This window comes from Eumetopias jubatus, unplaced genomic scaffold (assembly GCF_037043125.1).
Source record: "Eumetopias jubatus isolate StellerSeaLion01/CBP00866 unplaced genomic scaffold, mEumJub1_p1.0 scaffold_125, whole genome shotgun sequence".
NCBI classification, from domain to species: domain Eukaryota; kingdom Metazoa; phylum Chordata; class Mammalia; order Carnivora; family Otariidae; genus Eumetopias; species Eumetopias jubatus.
Genome location: NW_028274931.1, coordinates 387,559 through 409,501, shown reverse-complemented (window position 1 = coordinate 409,501; position 21,943 = coordinate 387,559). Strand labels below are relative to the sequence as shown.

The following is a 21,943-nucleotide window of genomic DNA, read 5'->3' as shown; positions in this document are numbered from 1 at the left end:
CTTGCTTGCAGGCCTCTTTCTCAGTCAGGGTAACGTCTAGGTCCCATTTCTCCTGCTTCCACAAACACACACACAGCAGATGAGGTTTGCGCTCGGGAAGGGCGTTTTTGGCCGAGGCGCTTGGTCCCGAAGCGGAACCGTTTTCTTCCTCTGCGCTTGGTGGATGGCACTTAGGATGAAACGCACCCAGCGGGCGGACGGCTCTGCTCCGCGAAAGAGGAGTTGAGTCGAGAGTTGCCTTGGACGCAGCGGGTCTTTCTCCCTTGGAATTCGGCTGCGACCCACTCCCCAGGTTGGCACACAAGCACAGTTGGAAAGGGGGCCACCCTGGGCAGAGGCGACGGGAGAGGAAGCTGGTCTTCCTTACAGCCTCGTTCCTGCCGAGGCAGTGCTGCGCTCTGAGCCTTCCAAACCCCTCTGGAGCGGTGGCGTTAGCCTCAGGTAGCAAGAGCCGAGCCGCGAAGTGCCTTCCGCACTGGCCTGCTTCTCTCCCTCGCTTGTACGAAATGGGACACGTTCCCCAGGCTCTCACCGACGGTACACCGGACACTTCATTTTCCCCCGGGGAGGTCGGCGGTAGCTAAAGCACGGTTTCTCTTCCCGGTGCTGCTTCGAGCTGCACGCTAGCATTTGGACTTGCCTTCAGAAGTGGGGTCACAGGGCTGGCTTGCTGAAACCAGTGGGGAGTCGTGTTCTGCTTCTGCCTCGGCCCGAGTCTCACCCAGTGGACGGTGTTGGACTCCCCGGCAGGGCTCTCTCGCATGCACACAGCAGAAAGCTTCCACCCTCAGCAAGGCGTTCTTCGCCGAAGCACGGCCTTCCTACACTGTGGTTCCTACGAGGTAGGTATTTGACTTTCGGCCTGCCCGCACACACGGGGCAACGGTACTAGCCCCAGAAACGAGAGCTGAGTTGAGAGGCGTCTCCGGCTCCGGCCTTTGTCTCGCTCGGCTTTACGTAGGGAGGCCGTTCCCCGGGTTCCCAGCCAGAGTGCACGGTACACGGCATCCTTTTACCCAGTGATCGGCGGGACCTAAAACACGGTTTCCCCACAGCGTTGTTCCTTCCAGGGAGCCCCCTGCGGCTCGGGCCTCCACGCACCCAGGCGGGACTAACGCTGCTATCATTGAAACTAGAGCTCATTGGAGAGTTGCCCCTGCATGAAGCCGTTTCTCTCGCCCATCGATTGAAGCGATCTTTTCCCAGTCTCTCAAGGACACTCACTGCAAGTGCTTTCAAGCCCGGTATAGCGATGCTCTCTCCAAAACCCTGTCCCTCTCCACTGCTCTTTCTTGAGTTAGTACGCCAGCAGTTAGGCTTCCTGGGCAATGTGGGGCCGAGGCCTGGCTTCCTGAAACAAGAGGGGAGCCGTCTTCTGCCTTCCTCTGCCAAGTCCTGAGTCGCACTCAGAATATGCTTTCATAGGCCCTTGCAGGACTCGCACGCACACTCACGGCCAGAGGCGTCCAGTCTGAAGGAGGGCGACGGGAGAGGAAGGACAGGTTCTCTACAGCGTTGTCTTCTCGAGTGAGGTGCCTGCCTGTATGCCTGCCAGGCCAAGCACACACGGGAACACAGGCCCAACCTCCTGAAACAAACAAAAGGTTTGTGAGAGCTGCCTTCTGAACGCTTCTCTTTCTCACTCGGTTTCACGGATGGGATCGGTTCCCCGGTCTCTCCTACACGAACACTGCCCGATTCCTCCAGCTCCAAGAACAACAATGCTAGCTGCCGTGCGGTAACTGCACAGCTTGGATTCTTTGCAGTAGTTGCCGGGTACCTAGGCATCCAGACACACAGCGTACAGCAGGGCTCACCTCCTCACGCAAGAAGGGAGTCAGGAGGAGCCTTGCTTGCAGGCCACTTTCTCAGTGAGCGTAACGTCTAGTTCCCATTTCTCCTGCTTCCACAAACAAACACACAGCAGTTGAGGTTTGCCCTTGGGAAGGGCGTTCTTGGGCGAGGCGGTGGGTCCGCAAGCGGAACCGTTTTCTTCCTCTGCGCTTGGTGGATGGCACTTAGGACCAAACGCACCCAGCGGGCGGACGGCTCTGCTCCGCGAAAGAGGAGTTGAGTCGAGAGTTGCCTTGGACCCAGCGGGTCTTTCTCCCTTGGAATTCGGCTGCGACCCACTCCCCAGGTTGGCACACAAGCACAGTTGAATAGGGGGCCACCCTGGGCAGAGGCGACGGGAGTGGAAGCTGGGCTTCCTTACAGGCTCGTTCCTGCCGAGGCAGTGCTGCGCCCTGAGCCTTCCAAACCACTCTGGAGCGGTGGCATTAGCCTCAGGTATCAAGAGCCGAGCTGAGAGGTGCCTTCGCACCGGCCTGCTTCTCTCCCTCGCTTGTACGAAATGGGACCCGTTCCCCAGGCTCTCACCCAGGGTACACCGTACGCCGCTTTCTCCCCCGGGGATGTCGGCTGTAGCTGAAGCACGGTTTCTCTTCCCTGCTTCGAGCTGCACGTTAGCCATTGGACTTGTCTGCAGAAGTGGGGCCGCAGGGCTAGCTTGCTGAAACCAGTGCAGAGTCGTGTCTGCCTTCTGCCTCGGCCCGAGTCTCACCCAGAGGACGCTGTTGGACTCCGCGGCAGGGCTCTCTCGTACGCACACAGCAGAAAGCTTCCACCCTCAGCAACGGCGATTTTGGCTGAAGCATGACTCCCTACAGTGTGGTTCCTCGGAGGTAGGTGTTTGGCTTTCGGCCTGCCCGCACACACGGGGCAACGGTATTAGCCCCAGAAACGAGAGCTGAGTCGAGAGGCGTCCCCGGCTCTGGCCTTTGTCTCCCTCGGCATTACATAGGGAGGCCGTTCCCCGGGCTCCCAGCCACAGTGCACGGTACACGGCATCCTCTCACCCAGTGAACGGCGGGAGCTAAAGCACGGTTTCCCCACAGCGTTGTGCCTTCCAGGGAGCCCCCTGCGGCTCGGGCCTCCTCGCACCCTGGCGGGACTAACGCTGCTTTCATTGAAACTAGAGCTGATTCGAGAGGTACCCCTGCACGAAGCCGTTTCTCTTGCCCAACGATTGAAGGGATCTTTTCCCAGTCTCTCAAGGAGACGCACCGCAAGTGCTTTCACCGCCCGGTATAGCGATGCTCTCTCCAAAAGCTGGTCCCTCTCCACTGCTCTTTCTAAGTTAGTACGCCAGCACTTAGGCTTCCTGGGAAATGTGGGACCGAGGCCTGGCTTCCTGAAAGAAGAGGGGAGCCGTCTTCTGCCTTCTTCTGCCCCGTCCTGAGTCTCACTCAGAATATGGTTTCATAGGCCCTTGCAGGACTCGCACGCACACTCACGGCCAGAGGCCTCCAGTCGGAAGAAGGGCGATGGGAGAGGAAGGACGGGTTCTCTACAGCGTTGCATTCTCGAGTGAGGTGCCTGTGTTTATGCCTGCCCGGCCAAGCACACACGGGGCCACACGCCCAACCTCATGTAACAAGCACGAGGTGAGTGAGAGCTGCCTTCTGCACGCTTCTCTTTCTCACTCGGTTTCACGGATGGGATCGGTTCCCCGTTTTCTCCTACACGAACACTGTCCTATTCCTCCAGCTCCATGAACAGCAATGCTAGCTGCCGTGCGGTAACTCCACAGCTTGGATTCTTTGCGGTAGTTGCCGGGTACCTAGGCATCCAGGCACACAGGGTACAGCAGGGCTCACCTCCTCACCCAAGAAGGGAGTCGAGAGCAGCCTTGCTTGCAGGCCTCTTTCTCAGTCAGGATAACGTCTAGGTCCCATTTCTCCTGCTTCCACAAACACACACACAGCAGATGAGGTTTGCGCTCGGGAAGGGCGTTCTTGGGCAAGGCGCTTCGTCGCCAAGCGGAACCGTTTTCTTCCTCTGCGCTTGGTGGATGGCACTTAGGATGAAACGCACCCAGCGGGCGGACGGCTCTGCTCCGCGAAAGAGGAGTTGAGTCGAGAGTTGCCTTGGACGCAGCGGGTCTTTCTCCCTTGGAATTCGGCTGCGACCCACTCCCCAGGTTGGCACACAAGCACAGTTGAATAGGGGGCCACACTGGGCAGAGGCGACGGGAGTGGAAGCTGGGCTTCCTTACAGGTTCGTTCCTGCCGATGCAGTGCTGCGCTCTGAGCCTTCCAAACCACTCTGGAGCGGTGGCGTTAGCCTCAGGTAGCAAGAGCCGAGCCGAGAGGTGCCTTCTGCACCGGCCTGCTTCTCTCCCTCGCTTGTACGAAATGGGACCCGTTCCCCAGGCTCTCACCGACGGTACACCGTTCGCGGCTTTGTTTCCCGGGTAGGTCGGCGGTAGCTGAAGCACGGTTTCTCTTCCCGGTGCTGCTTCGAGCTGCACGCCAGCCACTAGACTTGTCTGCAGAAGTTGGGCCGTAGGGCTGGCTTGCTGAAACCAGGGGAAGTCATGTTCTGCCTTCTGCCTTGGCCCGAGTCTCACCTAGGGGACGGTGTTGGACTCCCCGGGAGGGCTCTCTCGCACGCACACAGAAGAGAGATTCCACCCTAAGGAACGGAGATTTTCGCAGAAGCACGGACTTCCTACTGTGTGGTTCCTCCGAGGTATGTGGTTGGCTTTCGGGCTACCCGCACACACAGGGCAACGGTACTAGCCCCAGAAACGAGAGCTGAGTCGAGAGGCGTCTCAGCCTCCGGTCTTTGTCTCCCTCGGCTTTACGTAGGGAGGCCGTTCCCCGGGCACCCAGCCACAGTGCACGGTTCATGACTTACTCCCACCCAGTGATCGGCGGGAGCAAAAGCACGGTTTCCCCTCAGCGTTGTTGCTTCCAAGGAGGCGCTTCGGGCACGGGCCTCCAAGGACCCAGGCGGGAGGAGCGCTGGCTTCGTTGAAACTAGAGCTGATTCGAGAGGTGCCTCTGCACGAAGCCGTTTCTCTCGCCCAGCGATTGAAGGGATCTTTTCCCAGTCTGTCAAGGACACGCACCGCAAGTGCTTTCACCGCCCGGTATAGCGATGCTCTCGCCAAAACCCGGTCCCTCTCCACTGCTCTTTCTTTATTTAGTAGGCCAGCAGTTAGGCTTCCTGGGCAATGTGGGGCCACAGGCTTGGCTTCCTGAAACAAGCGGGGAGCTGTGTTCTGCCTTCTGCCGTGTCCTGAATCCTCTTTGATTTCGGTTTGGGACTCACTTGCAGGGGTCTCACGCACTTACACAACCAAGGGCTTCTAATCTCATCAAAGGCTTTAAGTGGAAGCACGGTTCCTCTACAGTTTTTTCTTCAGTTTAGTTGCCTTGTGTTAGGCCTACACACACATAGGGGCAACGCTATTAGCCTCCTGATACAGGAGCTGAGTTGACAGCTGCTTCCGGCGTGACCCTGTTTTTCCTTCGACTTCACGTATGGGACCCTTTCCCCGGGTCTCCCAGACGTACACTGTGAATTTCCTCCCGCTTCAGGAACCACAATGTTAGCTAAATTTAGTAACTCTACAGCATTGATACTTCGGCCTATTGGCCTGGTATTAGGCATCCAGGCACACAGGATAGAGCTGTGCTAACCCAGTATAACATGAAGTGAGTCGAGAGCAACCTTCTTTACAGGTCTTTTTCTCAGTGAGGGTTACGTTTACGTCCCATTTCTCATGCTTTCAAAAACCAGAACAGATTAAATTCGCACTCAGGGGGGCGCTCTTTGCTGAGGAAGGGGATCTCTACAGTTTTGTTCCTTTGCGTTAGGTGGATGGCACTTAGGACTACGCACACACAAGGTGCAGACGACCTAGCTTCAGGAAACAAGAGTTCAGTCGAGAGGTGCCTTGGGCCCATGCTTATTTCTCCCTTGCAATTCTGCTGGGACCCATTCCATGCCAATGTGGGGCCGCGGTGGCAGGTTCAGGAAACAATTGGCGAGTCTTGCTCTGCCTTCTGCCGTGGCCTGACTCTCACGCAGAATATGGTTTTGGACTCACTCTCAGTGCTCTCACGCATTCCCACAATAAAATGCGTCCACCCTCGGGGAACAACTATTTTAGCTGAAGCTTGGAGTCTCTACTGTATGGTTCCTTCGAGATAGGTCGTTGAGATTCAGCCTGCACGCACACACAGGACAACGGTACTAGCCTCAGAAACAAGAGCTGAGTCGAGAGGTGTCTTCGGCACCGCCTTTTTCTTCCTCGGGCTTTCGTAGGGAATCCTTCCCCCAGGCTCTCACCCACAGTACACAGTATACTGCTTCCTCCCACTGAGACTTCGGCGGTAGCTAAAGCGCGGGTTCTCTACAGTGTTGTTCCTTCAAAGGAGGCGCCTGGAACTTAGGCCTCCACGCACACATGCAGTAGGCGTGCTAGCTTCCTGAAACTAGAGCTGATTCGAGAGGTGTCTCTGCACAGAGCCCTTTCTCTCGCCCAGTGATCTTTTCCCTGGCTCTCACGCACACACGCTGTTAAGTGTTTCCCCCCTCTGGAACAGCGATGCTATCTAAAACACGGTCCCTCTACAGTGCTGTTTCTCAGCGTTAGTACGGTAGCAATTAGACTTGCATGCAAAAGTGGGGTCGCAGTGCTAGCTTCATGAAATAAGTGGGGAGGCGTGTTCTGCCTTCTGCCGCAGCCTGAATCCCCTAGGATTTAAGTTTGGGACTCACTTGCAGTGGTCTCACGCACGCACACAACAAAAGGCTTCCAATCTCCGCAAAGACTTTTTAAGGTGAAGCACGAATTCTCTACCCTTTGTTTCTTTGAGTTAAGTGGCTGGTTTTAGGCCTGCACGCACACACGGGGATACGCTATTAGCCTCATGAAACAAGAGGTGAATAGACAGCTGCTTCCTGTGCGACCCTCTTTCTCCCTCGATTTCACGTGTGGAAACCTTTCCCCCGTGTCTCACAGACGTACACTGTGCATTTCCTCCCGCTTCAGGAACCACAATGTTAGCTAAAGCCAGTAACTCTACAGCCTTGATTCTTCATGTTAGTGGCCTGGTACCTAGGCACCCAGGCACACAGGGTACAGCAGTGCTAACACCCTATAACATGAGGTGAGACGAGGACAACCTTCCTTACAGGTCTGTTTCTCAGTCAGAGTTACATTTATGTCTTTTTTCACGCTTTCACAAACACACAACAGATGTAGTTCGCGCTCAGGAAGGGCGCTCTTTGCTGAGGCACGGGGTCTCTACAGTTTTGTTCCGTGATGTTAGGTGGAGGGCACTTAGGACTACACGCACATACGGGGCAGACGATCTAGCTTCACGAAACAAGAGCGAGTCGAGAGGTGCCTTTGGCCCGTTGCTTATATCTCCCTTGGAATTCTGCTGGGACCCATTCCCCAGGTTGGCACACAAGCACAGTTGAAAATGTTGCCACCCTGTGTAGAGGTGAAGTGAGTTGAAGCTGGGATTCAGGTCCCAGTTCCCAGGCTCCATCAGACCCTCTGGCTCCGACACTGAGAACCCTTACCCTGGTCCCTGCCCCATCACCCATGAGTGTGTGTGTTTTCAGGCTCCCTGTCCCAGCCCGTGCTGACCCAGCCACCCTCCCTCTCTGCAGCTCCTGGAACAACAGACAGTCACCTGCACCCTGAGCAGCGGCTTCAGTGTTGGCAGCTACCACACAAACTGGCACCAGCAGAAGCCAGGGAGCCCTTCCCAGCATCTCTTGTACTACAATTCATTTAAGTACCAAGGCCCTGGGGTCCCCAACCGCTTCTCTGGATCCAGAGATGCCTCGGCCAATGCAGGAGCTCATCTCTGGGCTGCAGGCTGAGGACGACGCTGCCCGTTACTGTGCTACAGAACATAGCTCTCATTATTCACAGTGTCTCAGACAAAGAGGACGTGAGACAAAAACTCCTCGGCGCACAGGCCTTGTCTCTGAGTCTCTTCTACTGAGAAGCTTCTGCGGAGGCTCCTGTAGGGGAGACTCCTCTGTGGGGAGACGTGTCCTTGAGGAGGGAGGAGTGACACACAGATTAGGCTGTTTCTTGAGCCAGCACGGGGGTCCCGGGAGCTCACCTGGGTGAGGGAATGGAGCCCGAATGCTCATCCCCCAGGGTCTGGAGAACACCAACAATACTAAACACGTGTACATGAAAAACATCAGTCCTTCCTTCCTGTTGTGTCTCCTGTACTACTGTCAGGAAGCAGGAATGTCCTGTCCATTTCAAGATCCTTCTATCTGGACTAAGAATCAAATTGACATGAGACAGATTAATAGGAGAAAATCAATCAAATTTCATATTGTACATATGGGAATCCACACAGACATGGCAATCGCAGTGACACTCAGGCAAAATGAAGTATATATATGTTTTTCTGACGGACACAGATACTTGTGGGGAATATGGGAAATGTGCCAAACTACAAATTAGAAAAGGTGAAACCGAAACAATATTTCTGTAGAGAAGATCCTGCATGTGATAGTTAGAGAAGATTTGTTCATAATCACCGTATGCGAAAGCAATCAGAACTGCACATGGATGTTTATACCAGGTTTTTAATAATCCCTAAGACTTGATGTGACAAACATGTCCTCCAAGAGGTTATACATTTGTACACTGGGATATTAGTCAGCTTTCTACCCCATGATCCAGCAATTGCACTGCTAGGTATTTACACAAAGGATATGCAAATACTGGTTCAAAGGGGTACATGCACCCAATGTTTATAGCAGCATTATCCACAATAGCCTAACTATGGAAAGAGCCCAAATGTCCAATGACTGATGAATGGATAAAGAAGATGTGGCATATATATATATATATATATACATATATATATATATATAGTAGATTATTGCTCAGCCATCAAAAAGAATGAAATCTTTCCATTTGCAACAATGTGGAAGGAGATAACATGTATTATACTAAGCAAAATAAGTCAGTCAGAGAAAGACAAATTCTGTATGATTTCACTCCTAAGTGGAACTTAAGAAACAAAACAAGTGATCATATGGGAAGGAGGAAAAAAAAAAGAGAGAGAGAGGGAAGCAAACCATAAGAGTCTCTTAACTATAGAGAATAAGCCGAGGGTTGATGGAGGGAGGTGGGTGGGGTTGGGCTAAAGGGGTGATGGGTGTTAAGGAGGGCACTTGTTGTGATCAGCACTATGTAAATGACGAATCACTAAATTCTATACCTGAAACCAATTTTACCAGATATGTTAACTAGACTTTAAATAAAAACTTGGAAGGAAAAAAAACCACAAAACAAAAGCAGACAAAAATAAATGACCTATGAAGTCACAGTAGTATACATGAAGTTTAAATACATATTTCTTCAGAAAGGAGAACATTTTTAAAAAGATTTTATTTATTTACTTGAGAGAGAGAACGAGATAGAGAGAGAGAGCATGAGGTGGGGGGAGGGTCAGAGGGAGAAGCAGACTCCCCGCTGAGCAGGGAGCCCCCTGCGAGAATCGATCCTGGGACTCCATGACCTGAGTGGAAGGCAGTCGCCTAACCAACTGAGCCACCCAGGCGCTCAGAAAGAAGGACATGTAAAGTGCCACATTTAATATAACTATAATTGAACTACATTTTAGAAGAGGCACAAATCTAGTCAGTGGTGGAGAGCAGGTGGAGGAAGCAGCAGGAGGATGGATATGCAAGAACAGGATTTATGGTGGTGTCGCTCTTACACAGGACACTGTGAAGCAGCCGCACCACACTGCTGTGTTGTCACAGCTCAGTAAACTCTATAGCACAGTGACAACACCTTAGTGCGTGCACATAAAGTCATCTAGGAAGTCTGGGGTCCATGACGGAGTGCACAATGTGACATCATCCCATTCGCTGCTCTAAAAAGGTAGGAAGCCACCTCACTGAAAGGGTGGGGCAAAGGGCTGATGACCTGAGGATTTTGAAAAGAAGGGGAGCCTGTATGGGAAACTGTACATGAGACCCTTTCTCCATTTGATGGACTTGTGTCTGATGGCGTGGGTGATCAATAATTGTGATGTTTCTGAGCCATGCCTGAATTGAACAATGAAGTCAGTGGTCACAGACGGTGGGAGCCAGCATTCTTCCTCCAGGATCAGAAGTTCCTGTTTTGTGCAGGTCTCATCCACTCCGTAACCGATGCAGTGGTGGACCCACCTTTGTGGTTCTTATTATGACTACAAGTTATCCTTCAGCTAGAACCACAGGAATCTTTGAAAAATACAGGTTTGTTACTTACAAGACCTGGAAATTACACAGCACACCTGGGGCCACAGATCAAGGTCATGGGTTGAGAAAGAGTGAGCCCATGCCCTCCCCACCAGGAATGTGGATAGAGCCTCAGCTGACAGAGGAAGGAGCTGGGGGTGGGAGACAGAGACAGAGACACACAGAAAGACAGAGACAGACCAGCTTTCTTGGGTACCAATTTGAGAGTCATGGGGGCAGAGGCACTGGGGCCTTTGTCCTTTTGCTCCTTGCACTGGAGATGGGTTCTGACACCTCACTGCACCCTGTTAGTGGAGAAGCACTGGAGAAGTGGGGACAGTTAGAGACAGTCCTCCGTGAGGAGCCACAGCAGGAAATTCTGAGTGTGGCCATGGGGCTCCAGTCTAAGGATGGTCCAAATGTGGCCCATCCTCCATGGAGAGTGGGCAAGGGACCCACAGTGCTGGAAGCAGGGGGATCTCTGCTCTGGTCTCCTGTCCCCTCATCTCAGTCAGGGGGGACGAGAGCTGGGGTTAGCAGCGGCACTGTGGAACCTGTTCCTGGGGTCCATGGGGTGAGGGCAGCTGGGAATGCAGTGTCTGCTTGAGTCTGGGCCCAGGGCCCAGCTGCCTTGACCCCGGGAAGCTCAGAGCTCACGTGGGTCCTCCCAGTCCACTCCTCATGACAGACACCAGGAAGAGGAAGTGGAGGTAGGGGGCAGTGACCAGAAGGCAGTGCTCTTCCTCCCAAAGGCTGAGGGGATGAGAGAGAGCCTGCAACTCTGCCTCCTTGTGGCTAGAGGTCCTGGGGATGTGCAGGTAGGGTGAGAAGTTTGGGTTCTTCTCCATCCCCACTTCTTCATGATGCTCACTGTCCAAGGCATTTCAGCCTGACCTTGGATGCTCCACACTCATGCATCCTCAGGACCTGTCCTGAGCTCACCCTTGAGTTTAAAGGTCTACAATCATCACCACCAACCACATCTTCACTGTCCTCAGTCCTCCCTGAACATGTGTATGAGAAAGACAGCTCACCCAGCTCACCACTCGGTATCCTGAGCAGCAGGTAGGACGTCGCTAACACACACGCTGCAGGAATGCTGAAGGGTCTGCTATGGGAGCCAGCCTGGACTGAGCGACTTTGCTTGCAGGACTCCTCTCACCCGTTCTGGACACGTGGGTGGTGTCCAGGTTTCTGTCCCAGCCTCCTGTCCCTCCCTCATGTCCACACCCGCACCAGGGACTGCTCACCACACCTGGACACCAGACGCAGGCCGCGGTCCCTGCTTGCTGCCACTCAAGGTCAGGGTCCACCATTTCTGAGTTTGAACTTCAGGGTTTCTACTTATTTCTCAGATCTTCAACGCTTTTATGAACAGAGAAGCATCTCCTTACCTCATGCTCCGCTGCAGTGAACAGCAGTGCCGTCGGACGGGGCAGTCGGAGCAGAAACCCCCAGTTCCCACTCTACTCTTCCTCCTTCTCTCCCCGCGTTCCTTCTGCTCCACAGCCTGCGTGTCTCCTGGGAGCACAGCCGCCTGCGTCCGCGTCTCCTCTTTCCCTGCCTCAGTTGCTCTTCCTTGACCACGTAGGCTCTTCAGTCCTGCCCTGCTGTGTCCGTCCTCTATTCCCCTGTGCACACTGTCACCAGATCGTTTCGTCACTCTGTGAAATTGCGGTGTCCCTTCACGGTTTGAGCATCTTCACACCCTGTTTTGATTTTCTCTTCTATGAGCTCATATGGAGAACACGGTCACCCCTCTCCTGAGACATGCTTGAAAGTCCCCTCAGAAGAGGAGCTCCCAGAATGTCCCAAGGGGGGGGATAATCTCACTCTTCTCTCTGAGTTATGTTTTGTAGGCATTCTCATTTCCACAGGAGTGTTTATTTCTTCACGACTTTCCTCTCTATGTTATAAGCGTCTCAAATCACAGACATGTATCCATGTTCTTTAAACCAGACCCAGCATGGGGCTTCCCACAGCTGCTCCCTCCACCCCCTCCTGGGTCCCACTCAGAGCAGGCCTTGCCCTCAGTCCCCTCTCAGGATCCTGATTCACTGATCAGGTGGAGTCTGAGCGAGTCTGAAAGGGGGTGCAAATTTGCATAAAGAGCACCCTCATTTGCATGGGGACAGTAGGGAGGATAAGGCAAGCCTGGGACAGCCCAGTTCCACTGTGGGGACCAAGGGCTGTGTCATCATGGCTTGGACTCCTCTCCTCTTCCTGTTCCTCTCTCTCTGCTCAGGTAGGGACATCATCTGACTTCTTGGGATCTTCCCAGATATTATCAGCCCCTAAGACTGAGAAGCTCCCAGTGGAAATGCCCCATCACCCATGAGTGTGTGTGTCTGCAGCCTCCCTGTCCCAGCCCGTGCTGACACGGCCGCCCTCCCTCTCGGCATCTCCGGGAACGGCGGCCAGACTCACCTGCACCCTGAGCAGGGACATCAGTGTTGGCGGCTACTGCACGTACTGGATCCAGCAGCGGCCAGGGAGCCCTCCCTGGTGTCTGCTGAGGTTCTCCTCAGACTCCGATAAGCACCAGGGCTCCGGGGTCTCCAGCTGCTTCTCGGGCTCCAAAGACGCCTCGGCCAATGCAGGGCTTCTGAGCATCTCGGGGCTGCAGGCTGAGGCCGAGGCGGACTATCACTGTCTTGTTGGAGACGGTGGTGCTTCTCACAGTGACACAGGCCGAAGGGGAAGTAGAAAAAATCCCTGACCTGCTCTGAGTTATGGCTGCTGTGAGTGGGACCCAGGATTGGGTGGATGGAGCAGCTGTGGGGACACCCACAGGACCTTGTCCAGGAGCCTCTGCCAGGAGCTAGAATCCTTCTCTGTCAAGTTCCCGTCAATGAAACTTTAGTCTTAGACAAGAATGAAGGAAACAAATCAAATAAGAAACAAACAAAATCACAGCAAAAACTGAACTTATACCCAGTGAAAGAAACGAGCAATGGCTACTAGCTTTCTTGGTCAGAGCGAGGCACCATCCCAGCAGGTGGACAGTCCTGTAGACATGGCTTCTGCTCCCGAAGCCCCCGGAGAGACCCTCCGTCCCAGTCCCATCTGAGAGGCTGGCGGAGGTAGACTGTGCTCCTGAAATGAGGCAGGAAGATGGCAAATGCAGGCCTGGGGGAGGTCAGGGCTCAGAGCTGGCCTGGCTCACTGCTGTGCTGCCTGTGTCTTCCACTGTCATGTCAAGGACACGGGGGTTAGGCATGGGGGACTTTTGCTACCGGAAGCCAGCAAACCTATTTCAGGGGCTGGGGAGGGTGAAGGGGAGAGAATCCAGCATTCCTAGGAAACCGCTGAGTCCCATATGTGACCTCCCCACAGGTGATACCGCTCACCCCTCATGAGCTCCCATGGGTGGGTTTCCAGAGCCCATGGGAAGTGATGTGTGTCCTCCTCTCCTTTTCTGCCCTGTAGGAGCTTTTATGCACGCAGGGTGTCAGACAGGGTTGTGAAGTATCAAAAACCCCCTGATATGTGCAACAACACTCCCTCTGAAGCTCTCAGTAGCGTCCCAATGATGAGTCACCTTGGTCACACGGAGTGCAGCAGACACTTTGGAGGTTATCATGATGGCTGGGAGCAAGGTGTCCCAGGCAAAGCCCCTGAGTCTGTGACCTAGGACACCAGTGATGGGTCTTCAGGAATCCCAGGCCAACATTCCTGCTCCTGGCTTATCATCATGACCTCCTTGTTCACCCCTGGCCTGCAGCCTGAGGATGAGACTGACTCCCAGCATCACAGAGCTGAGCACAGCCCCTGTGCCACCAAGAGCTACCCTTCCACAGGGAAGTAAGAAAAACATCTACCCCCCCCCCCAATTAAATGCTCTGACCCATCTTCCCCCATCTTTGCCTGTGACCAACAGCAGCTCTACTTCTCTGGTGTAGCTTATGCTTCAGAAACCAGAGAACTCCACATACTCGACTCTTGTCTGTCTTATGGGCTCCATGAAAATAACTTGCTTTCAGGGCGCCTGGATGGCTCAGCCAGTTAAGCATCTGCCTTGGGCTTAGGTCATGATCCCGGAGCCCTGGGATCGAGCCCAGCATCAGGCTCTCTGCTCAGTGGCGAGTCTGCCTCTCCCTCTCCCTCTGCACCCCCCATCATGCTCTCTCTCTTTCTGTCTCTTAAATAAAGAAAATCTTTTTTAAAAAAAGAAAATAACCTTTCTTACTGTGTCCCAGTCCAAGCAAACTCACTTTGTCTCAAGAAGCAAAAGTATCCCCCACAATTGTTGGGTGGGGATGGTAAGGAAAGCAATAATATGGGACTGTGGCCTGAGAGACCCAAGTCCCCTCTGCCAAGCTCCCTACATGTCCCATGGTCCTGTCCCAGGATTAGCTGATCATTTCCTGACTCTGAAACTGGCTGGTCTGTGTTTCTCTGTCTCGTCCAATGGTGCCCTGGGGATCATGGGAATGCCCTGGGGCAGGAGATGACCCCTCCCCTTTGAGGACAGGGCCCTCAGACATGCTCACTTCTCCCTGTTTAATCGAGAATTCACATACTTTCGCTCTCAGGTTCTTTGGTTGGGATGATGTTAAATAAATCTCTTATTGCAGGTCTAGATCCTATGAACCCAAATCCCATTATCAGATAAACTTTTATTATAGGAAAATTTCTAGATAGTCTTGTTTTTCTAAGTGATGGTCCATGGAGCTCTCAACAAACTTGATCAGACCCTGTGCTGGTGAGTAACAGCTCACGAGGGTCCTGCAGTTCAGAAGTGGAAGGAGGACCTCTAATTCAGAGGAGGTTCCACTATAGCAATGACTTTCTTATACCAATTGTCTTACTAAGCACAATTACACAACTCCACTAAAAATACGTTCACTATATCAGAGAAGCAGAAGAAAATGAGGAATTTCCAGGTTTACAGGGCAAATGGAAACCAAGAGAGGTATGAATGAGCAGAAGACGCTTTTCCCAACAATGTTATAGTCTCATGACGAATACAGACATCAAATGTCAAGTCCTGTACAATGTGGGCTGGGGCAACCTAACAGGACACCCTTACACCAACAAGAACAACAGCACAATGAGACACCCTATAAGAGGAACACATGGACAATCAATTCCAGTTATGAACATGGGGGAACTCTGGGGAAGATAAAACCTTAATCTTAAGGACCAGTTCAAGCTGGTCATGGATTGGTGATGGCTCCAGTACAGGGCTGAAGAAATCCAAATGCCAGGTAATTCTGAATATCTGGTAACATAATCACTGTGCAATACATTCTGTGCTTGGCTTTCTGGAGTTCATTAGTGACCTGGAAAAAAAAAATTAATGTCACAGTCCCAATCATGGTGTAGGAGACCTACCCATTCTATGCACCTGGGTAGTACCATCAGAAAAATCCATCTGACATCAGGATGGTCCAGGAGAGCTGGGTGGTGTCAGGGGGACTCTGAGTTCAGCAGGGGGCACGGCTGAGCTTGTCCAGAAGGGACAGGGCTCTGGCTAAGCCAACGAGGAAAATACTCTACTGAGTGTTGCATAACTGACCAAGCAGTGTCCTCAGTGAAGTGAGACTTTCTGCATGTTGGGTCCCCAGAAACCACATGAGTACTCAGCACTGACTCACACCCCTGCATCAAATTTCATCCTCCATCACCATGAGTTGTCATCCTGGCCTACGTCCAGGCAGGCATAGATGGACAGTCAAACACAGGGACAGATTCGTATGAAGATACCTGGCCTATGAGGGCAAATGGTCATAGGATCAGTGACACCTATGGGTGGGAGTGTCAGATTTCCAAATACTTGTCCTCTGCAAGCAGAGTCTGGGGGCTTCAGCATGGCCAGGATTCCTCTGCCCTTCACAAATCTCAATCCATAGAAAGGCATTCCATGAGGACACTAGTGGAAAGATTTTGAGGGCATGAACCTGCAGGGACAGCAGATGTGAGGTAAGTAATATGCACAGTATGTCAGCTGCCCCGGTTAGCGAGAGAGCCCCTGAGCCCTCAGAAAGTGGGGTGGGGGGAAGGGGGGGTCACTGCACACATTGCCTTGGGACTCGCTGCTACCTTAGCCCAGGGCAGGAGGGGTGCATGGGCATGTCCTTCAGGGATTGAAAGCACAGCCCAAGGGCAGCACTTGGCTGCATCAAGCAGCATCACCATGGAACATCTGGACAGCTGCTGTCTGTCCTTCTCACTGTGAGGGGCTCCTGGTGCCCTGGTTCTCCCTCATCCAGCTTCCCACTTCTCCCATTCAGCGCTGGCTCCTACTTGCCCCTAGACAGTCCTCAGGGACGGTAATTCAGTAATGCGGACCCATGAGAATGACCGGGACAATCAGCAGGGTTGTCTCAGGGCTCCTTCTAGTGGTCAGGAATCCTTGTGGAAACCATGGTGTCCCTGCTCATCCTCGATGAACTACGCAATACATGCAGCTTCCTTATGAACAATACCCATAGATGGTATTTATGACTGTTCTGTTTCTCCTCATTTGCTTCATCATTTTGTAGTGATGGATGAGAACAGATACATACATCTTCAGATGTTTCAATTATCCTTTCTAATTGTTCTGTTTCCCCTTAATTTTCAGGTCCTCTTCATCTCAAAATTTCATACATATAGTTACACATTAACTACTTTTTCAGGAATAACTTTGTTTAATAAATATCACTGAATTTAATATGAATATATGTCTGATGTTGCTTAAGTCTCTGAACACAGATGATTATAAAGGGAAAAAAATGATCATGAAAATTTCATTAAACAATTTACTAACAATTCAGAAATGAGCAATCACCTTTTTAATTGAATAATGGGACGAACTCCAAATTTGTGGCTTCTCGTTCATCTATTACTCTGGGAATTGTATGCTGTTCCTAAATCCATCATCACATCCACAACCACCCTTCTCATTCTTTCTGTTCCCTAGCAACTGCACAGGGAAAGGGTTTTTTATAACGTTCACACAAATGTTCACACAAATGTCTTCAGGGGAAAGTGTCATTCTTACTTCAGAGTATGAAGCACGTGCTTTTGTTTTTTTCTTCATTTTGTGTGTGTGTGATCTTTGGATAAATCTCCTAATTTGATGTTAGTATGGTTAATTTTCCCCTGAAAATGTTCACTTATAGAGGAGAGAGGGGAGAGGGGTGGGGGGTAGGGGGTGACTGGGTGATAGGTATTAAGGAGGGCACGTGTTGGGATGAGCGCTGGGTGTTATACACAACTAATGAATTGTCTAACACTACAACAAAAACTTATGATGTACTCTAGGGTGGCTATCTGATCATAATGGAAAAAAAAAAAAGAACTTCACTTACCATCGTAGCATCGAGCTGCCAGATGTTTGAACTCTCTGTGAGCGTCTGTGCTTTAGCTCCATTTACTTTCTGCATCGGCTAGAAATATGTTTCCTAACGTGTCAGAAAAGCCAAAGAGAGGTTATTTTTTAGGTGTGGGATTAAAAAAAAAATCATGTAAATTGATTGCAAATACTCCTTCACATTATGCCATGTTAAAATAAGAATGTTCAACTGTCAGATTGCAGAAGAAACCTGTACTAGAAATCAGAACGTGGATGTATAAATAGAGACAGGGACGTGGTGACCTGCAGAAACCAGCTGGGCTCTCGGGGCTTTGGGCCTTGTGAGGTGTGCGCCCTGTGACCAGCAGGGGGTGCTGTGGGCCCAGACGGTGGCTGACCCTCCGCGGAGGCTCAGGAGGGAGTTTCACTCAATGAAGCCTGGGACAGGAGCCTGGGTCTTGTGTTCCCTGAGGCGGCTCAGCTGCTGTGTCTTCTCCTGTCTGGCAGACTCCCCAGAGCAGGGACCTGTGTGGTCCTGTCAGCAGGTGCGTCCTCCCAGGGCTCTCCCCAGGGGTGAGGCCAACCCCCATCCTCCTCTGTGTGTCTGTGAGCTGAGCTCCAGCACCAGGGCTCAGGGAGGGGCTGGGCAGTCACTGGGTGGACTCCGTTTGCATGGACAGCCCCTCCTGGGGCAGAGGGTGGAGGAGAAAAGGAGGCCTGGGGCAGCCCAGCCCACTGTGGGGACCTGGGTCTGTGTCACCATGGCCTGGATTCCTGTCCTTCTTGTTTTGCTTTCTCATGGCACCGTAGGGACAGGCCTCAGGGACACAAGACAGCCCTACAGCTGGTGTCAGCTCCTCAGTCACAGAGTCTGAGAAACTTTACACTTGTCCCTGCCCATGAGACCTGTGTCTGCGCTCACCTCTCTCGGCCCGTGCTGACCCGGCCGCCCTCCCTCTCTGCAGCTCTGGAAGCAACTGAGGGACTCACCTGCACCCTGAGCAGGGACATCGGTGTGGGCGGCTCTGACAGCTACTGGATCCAGCAGCGGCCAGGGAGCCCTCCCCGGGATCTGCTGAGGTTCTCCTCAGACTCCGAGAAACACCAGGGCTCCGGGGTCCCCGGCCGCTTCTCGGGCTCCAAAGACGCCTCGGCCAAGGCGGGGCTTCTGCGCGTCTCGGGGCTGCAGGCTGAGGCCGAGGCGGACTATCACTGAGCTGTAGTTCTCGGCAGTGGGCGCAGCTACCGCTCCTCACAGCGTCTCAGACAACGAGGAAGTGAGACGGAAACCCTTGGGCCCTTCTCTCTGGTCCTTTTCATCGAGAAGCTTCTGTGGGGCTTCCTGTCAGGTGTATGTCAGTGGCGCTAAGCACAGTGACAGAGACACATGAGGGGGGTGACAAAGTCCTGGGGCCCAAGGGTCCAAGCGGTGACACGTGTCCAGAGGTGCTTAATCCCTTCACTGGTGACAGCAGTAGAACACATTCCCGGGGATTCGGGCATGAGATGGGGCCCCGATGGAACTCTGTCCTTTCCTTACACACGGTGCCCGAGGAGCCTCTAAAATGTAAAACAGAATGTCTATTAATACTAATACATATTCACATCACTAAGATATTTTCCCTTGTAAGACGTGTGGAACAGAAGATGAAATCCATCCAGATGGCAGCACACAACATCATACTATGTTTTAGGAATCATTACACATGTATGTATATTCTCTTTTAAGATTTTATTTTTAAGTAATGTCAACACCCAGCGTGGGTTGTCAACCCTGAGATGAAGAGTCAAATGCTCCAGGGACTGAGCCAGCCAGGCCCCCTCTAGATGCATATGTTTGCTTATCCCAGCCCCCAGGCTGTGCTTTTTGCCTCCAAATGAGAAAGCCAATTAAAGAGATGAACTTTTCTGAGGAGCCTCCCCTCCATAACAGAGATTTCACGCCAAAGCAGTGTTTGTTTGCCTGGAACTGGCAGTGAGTCTGGAGTTCAGAACCCACATTGTCTGAATGCCCTGCTTTTAACATAAAATGCGGTCTCTGGGTCAGGTATGTAAAAAGCCCTGGCAGCTCGGCTCAAAGGTGCTCACACCTTGTGTGATTGTTGTTGTTTCTTTCTGTTTGGTTTTTCCTCTCATTTTAAAATCAAACAAACCATCCAGTGGAGCCAGGGAACCCCCAGGGCCTCTCCAATGGGTGGGAATGTATTTCCTGTAAAATAAAGGCAGAGCATATGTATCTATTTTACTACACTTGGCCTCACTTTGCATCACAAAGGAGAAGGAGGAAGAGAGCCCTAATCAATGACTCACACAATATCATCTATCCTTCCAGATCCTGTTCCTTGAGGTCTGGAGTCTCTGGAGCCCCCTCTCCAGAGACCCCATGTCCTCCTTTCCCAAGACCACCATGCAGTCCCTGCTTCTGTGCCCCAGGACCCCTGGGCTGGCCTTTGCTGCCACGGACAGACCCCCAGACCTGAGGAGAGGAACGGGAGGGATGGAGCTGAGGGGTGAGGTCTTTGGGCATCAGCTCCCGGATCCACAGGACTGGGGAGAATGAATGAATCCACACTTGTTAAAAGAGTGCTTCTCTGCATGGGTCCCAGAGCGGCCTGGGGGACCTCTCCTTGTCTCCCTCCCTTTCTCCACAGGATCCAGCCACAGGGCTCTCAGGCACACACCAGGCTCTGCTGAGATATTTCTGGGTGCCAGCTAATCCCTCCTAAGGGCCCTGAAGGGGATGAGCATTTACGACCACCTTCCGCCTGGGAGGAGCTGGACTCTCAGCTGTGACCACAGGGATTCACTGCCATGATGGCACCTGCCCTGTGTCCTCCACACACATTGATTGTCACCTCTCCCTGCTGGTTCTGTTGTCCTGTCCTCACTCAGGGGAGCCCCTTCTTCTTTGCAGTCTCCAAACCTGACAGCCAAGACTCCTGTTTTATTCCCTCTGTCCTTCCCCTCACAGATACAGGAAGACATGGGTCCTATGGGACCCTCTCCTCAGCGTGTCTGACATGTTCCTTCCTTGTTTTCCCATTTACTTCCCTGCCATGGATTCCTCACACGCGTGCACGCTCCTCTTGTCTGATGTGAGTCTCGTGTAGCCATAAGATGTCTGGTCATGCACGCAGTCTAGTGTGTGTGACATCTTCCCTGCCAGGTCTCCACTGCCCACGGAGAGTGATTTGCTCGGGTGTCGGCCCCACAGCCCACTGCACCCACCCCTCCCCTGGGGTCACTGTCACATGTCACTCTGCGCACGTGAGAGTCTGTGTGTCTGCTGTCCCACTTGGCCTGTGTCACTAACAAAGAAGGGAGAGGATAAGAATGATATTGCAAGCCTCCTCTGTAGCAGCTGAATTTTAGTATAAAGCCAAAGTTCTGTGCGTTCGTAGACATATTTTATTTTTATACTTAGTGGTGGTGGTGGTGCTCACAAGAGAGGTCCTCATAGGAACTGAAGGCCATTATAGAGGCAACACACTCTTTCTGTATCTTTAAAGTTCAACCTGTAGTTATTTTATCACATCTACAAGCCCATACAATTGAACAATGACATCAAAGACTTAGGGTCTTTCATGTAATTGGTCCAGTTGTATAGTCAGCTAATTCAGTGCTTCAAAAGTTTAAACTCTGTATATTAGTTTTTCTTAACTGAGTAAATTATTTTACAGAATTAGTCATCCTTATTCCTGAAATAGTAATTAAAATGAAATACATTAAACTTATATGTGTGGAACCAAATAATGCACATCAACTAAGTAAGATTTTAATTGACAACATATCTAAAATAGTCAGTTATGCAATTTAAAATTGGATTTTCAAACATGTCTCTCTATACTGTATTACAGCAAATATTTCAGAAGATACTTAAGTGTACATAACCCTTCTCATCACAGAAATAGTAACTCAAATATTTGATTTTTCTCCACCTGTCTGCTATGCATTTCTAATTGTCCTGGGGTTGACCAGCAGGCTCCTCCCACGGTGAAGGTCAGCAGGGGACCAGGTGTGACACTGACACCTGTTGCCTGGCACCTGCAGCTGTCAAGTTCCAGAATAATTCTTTTCCTTCCCAGTCAGTGCCCTGAGCCCCTTGTGAATGGCACTGAGTTGTGTGCTTCACACATAACAAGAGGTGGCTCTGCCATCCAGTCGCCAGATCTGTCAGCTATGGGGTCTGTCCGTGCCGTCTGCACACGTCTGAGGACACGTGAAGGTGCTGTGAACTGGACGCTCTTTCCCAGGCTCCAGGTACCCCATGCAGCCACTTGAGGGCTGAGAGTGACATGTGGCTGCAGCCCCGGCTCCCATCTTACAGGGGACTGACGTCTGTGCGCATGAAGATGGTTTAAAGCTCACACTTACATACCATCTCTGCCATGGAAGCAAACGGCAGCACCCACATTACTTTGCAACTGAGCTTCTCTTCAGCGAGTTACTCCATGCAGTGGGTTTCATGGTGGGAAGACATCTGGGTTTATTGTTGTAGAAATGATAATATTTAGAGGTTTTGAAGTATTATTCCATTTATGGCATAATTCACACTTCTTCTACTTTATAATACCTGTAGATAAAAGTTTT

The 21,943-nt window shown here is 51.9% G+C and overlaps 1 pseudogene; it reads right to left on the bottom strand.

Moving 5' to 3' along the window:
* LOC148161581 (sodium channel protein type 10 subunit alpha-like) overlaps positions 1-630 on the bottom strand; it is a 32,219-nt pseudogene extending 31,589 nt beyond the window's left edge.
* Positions 631-21,943: the final 21,313 nt, after the last annotated feature.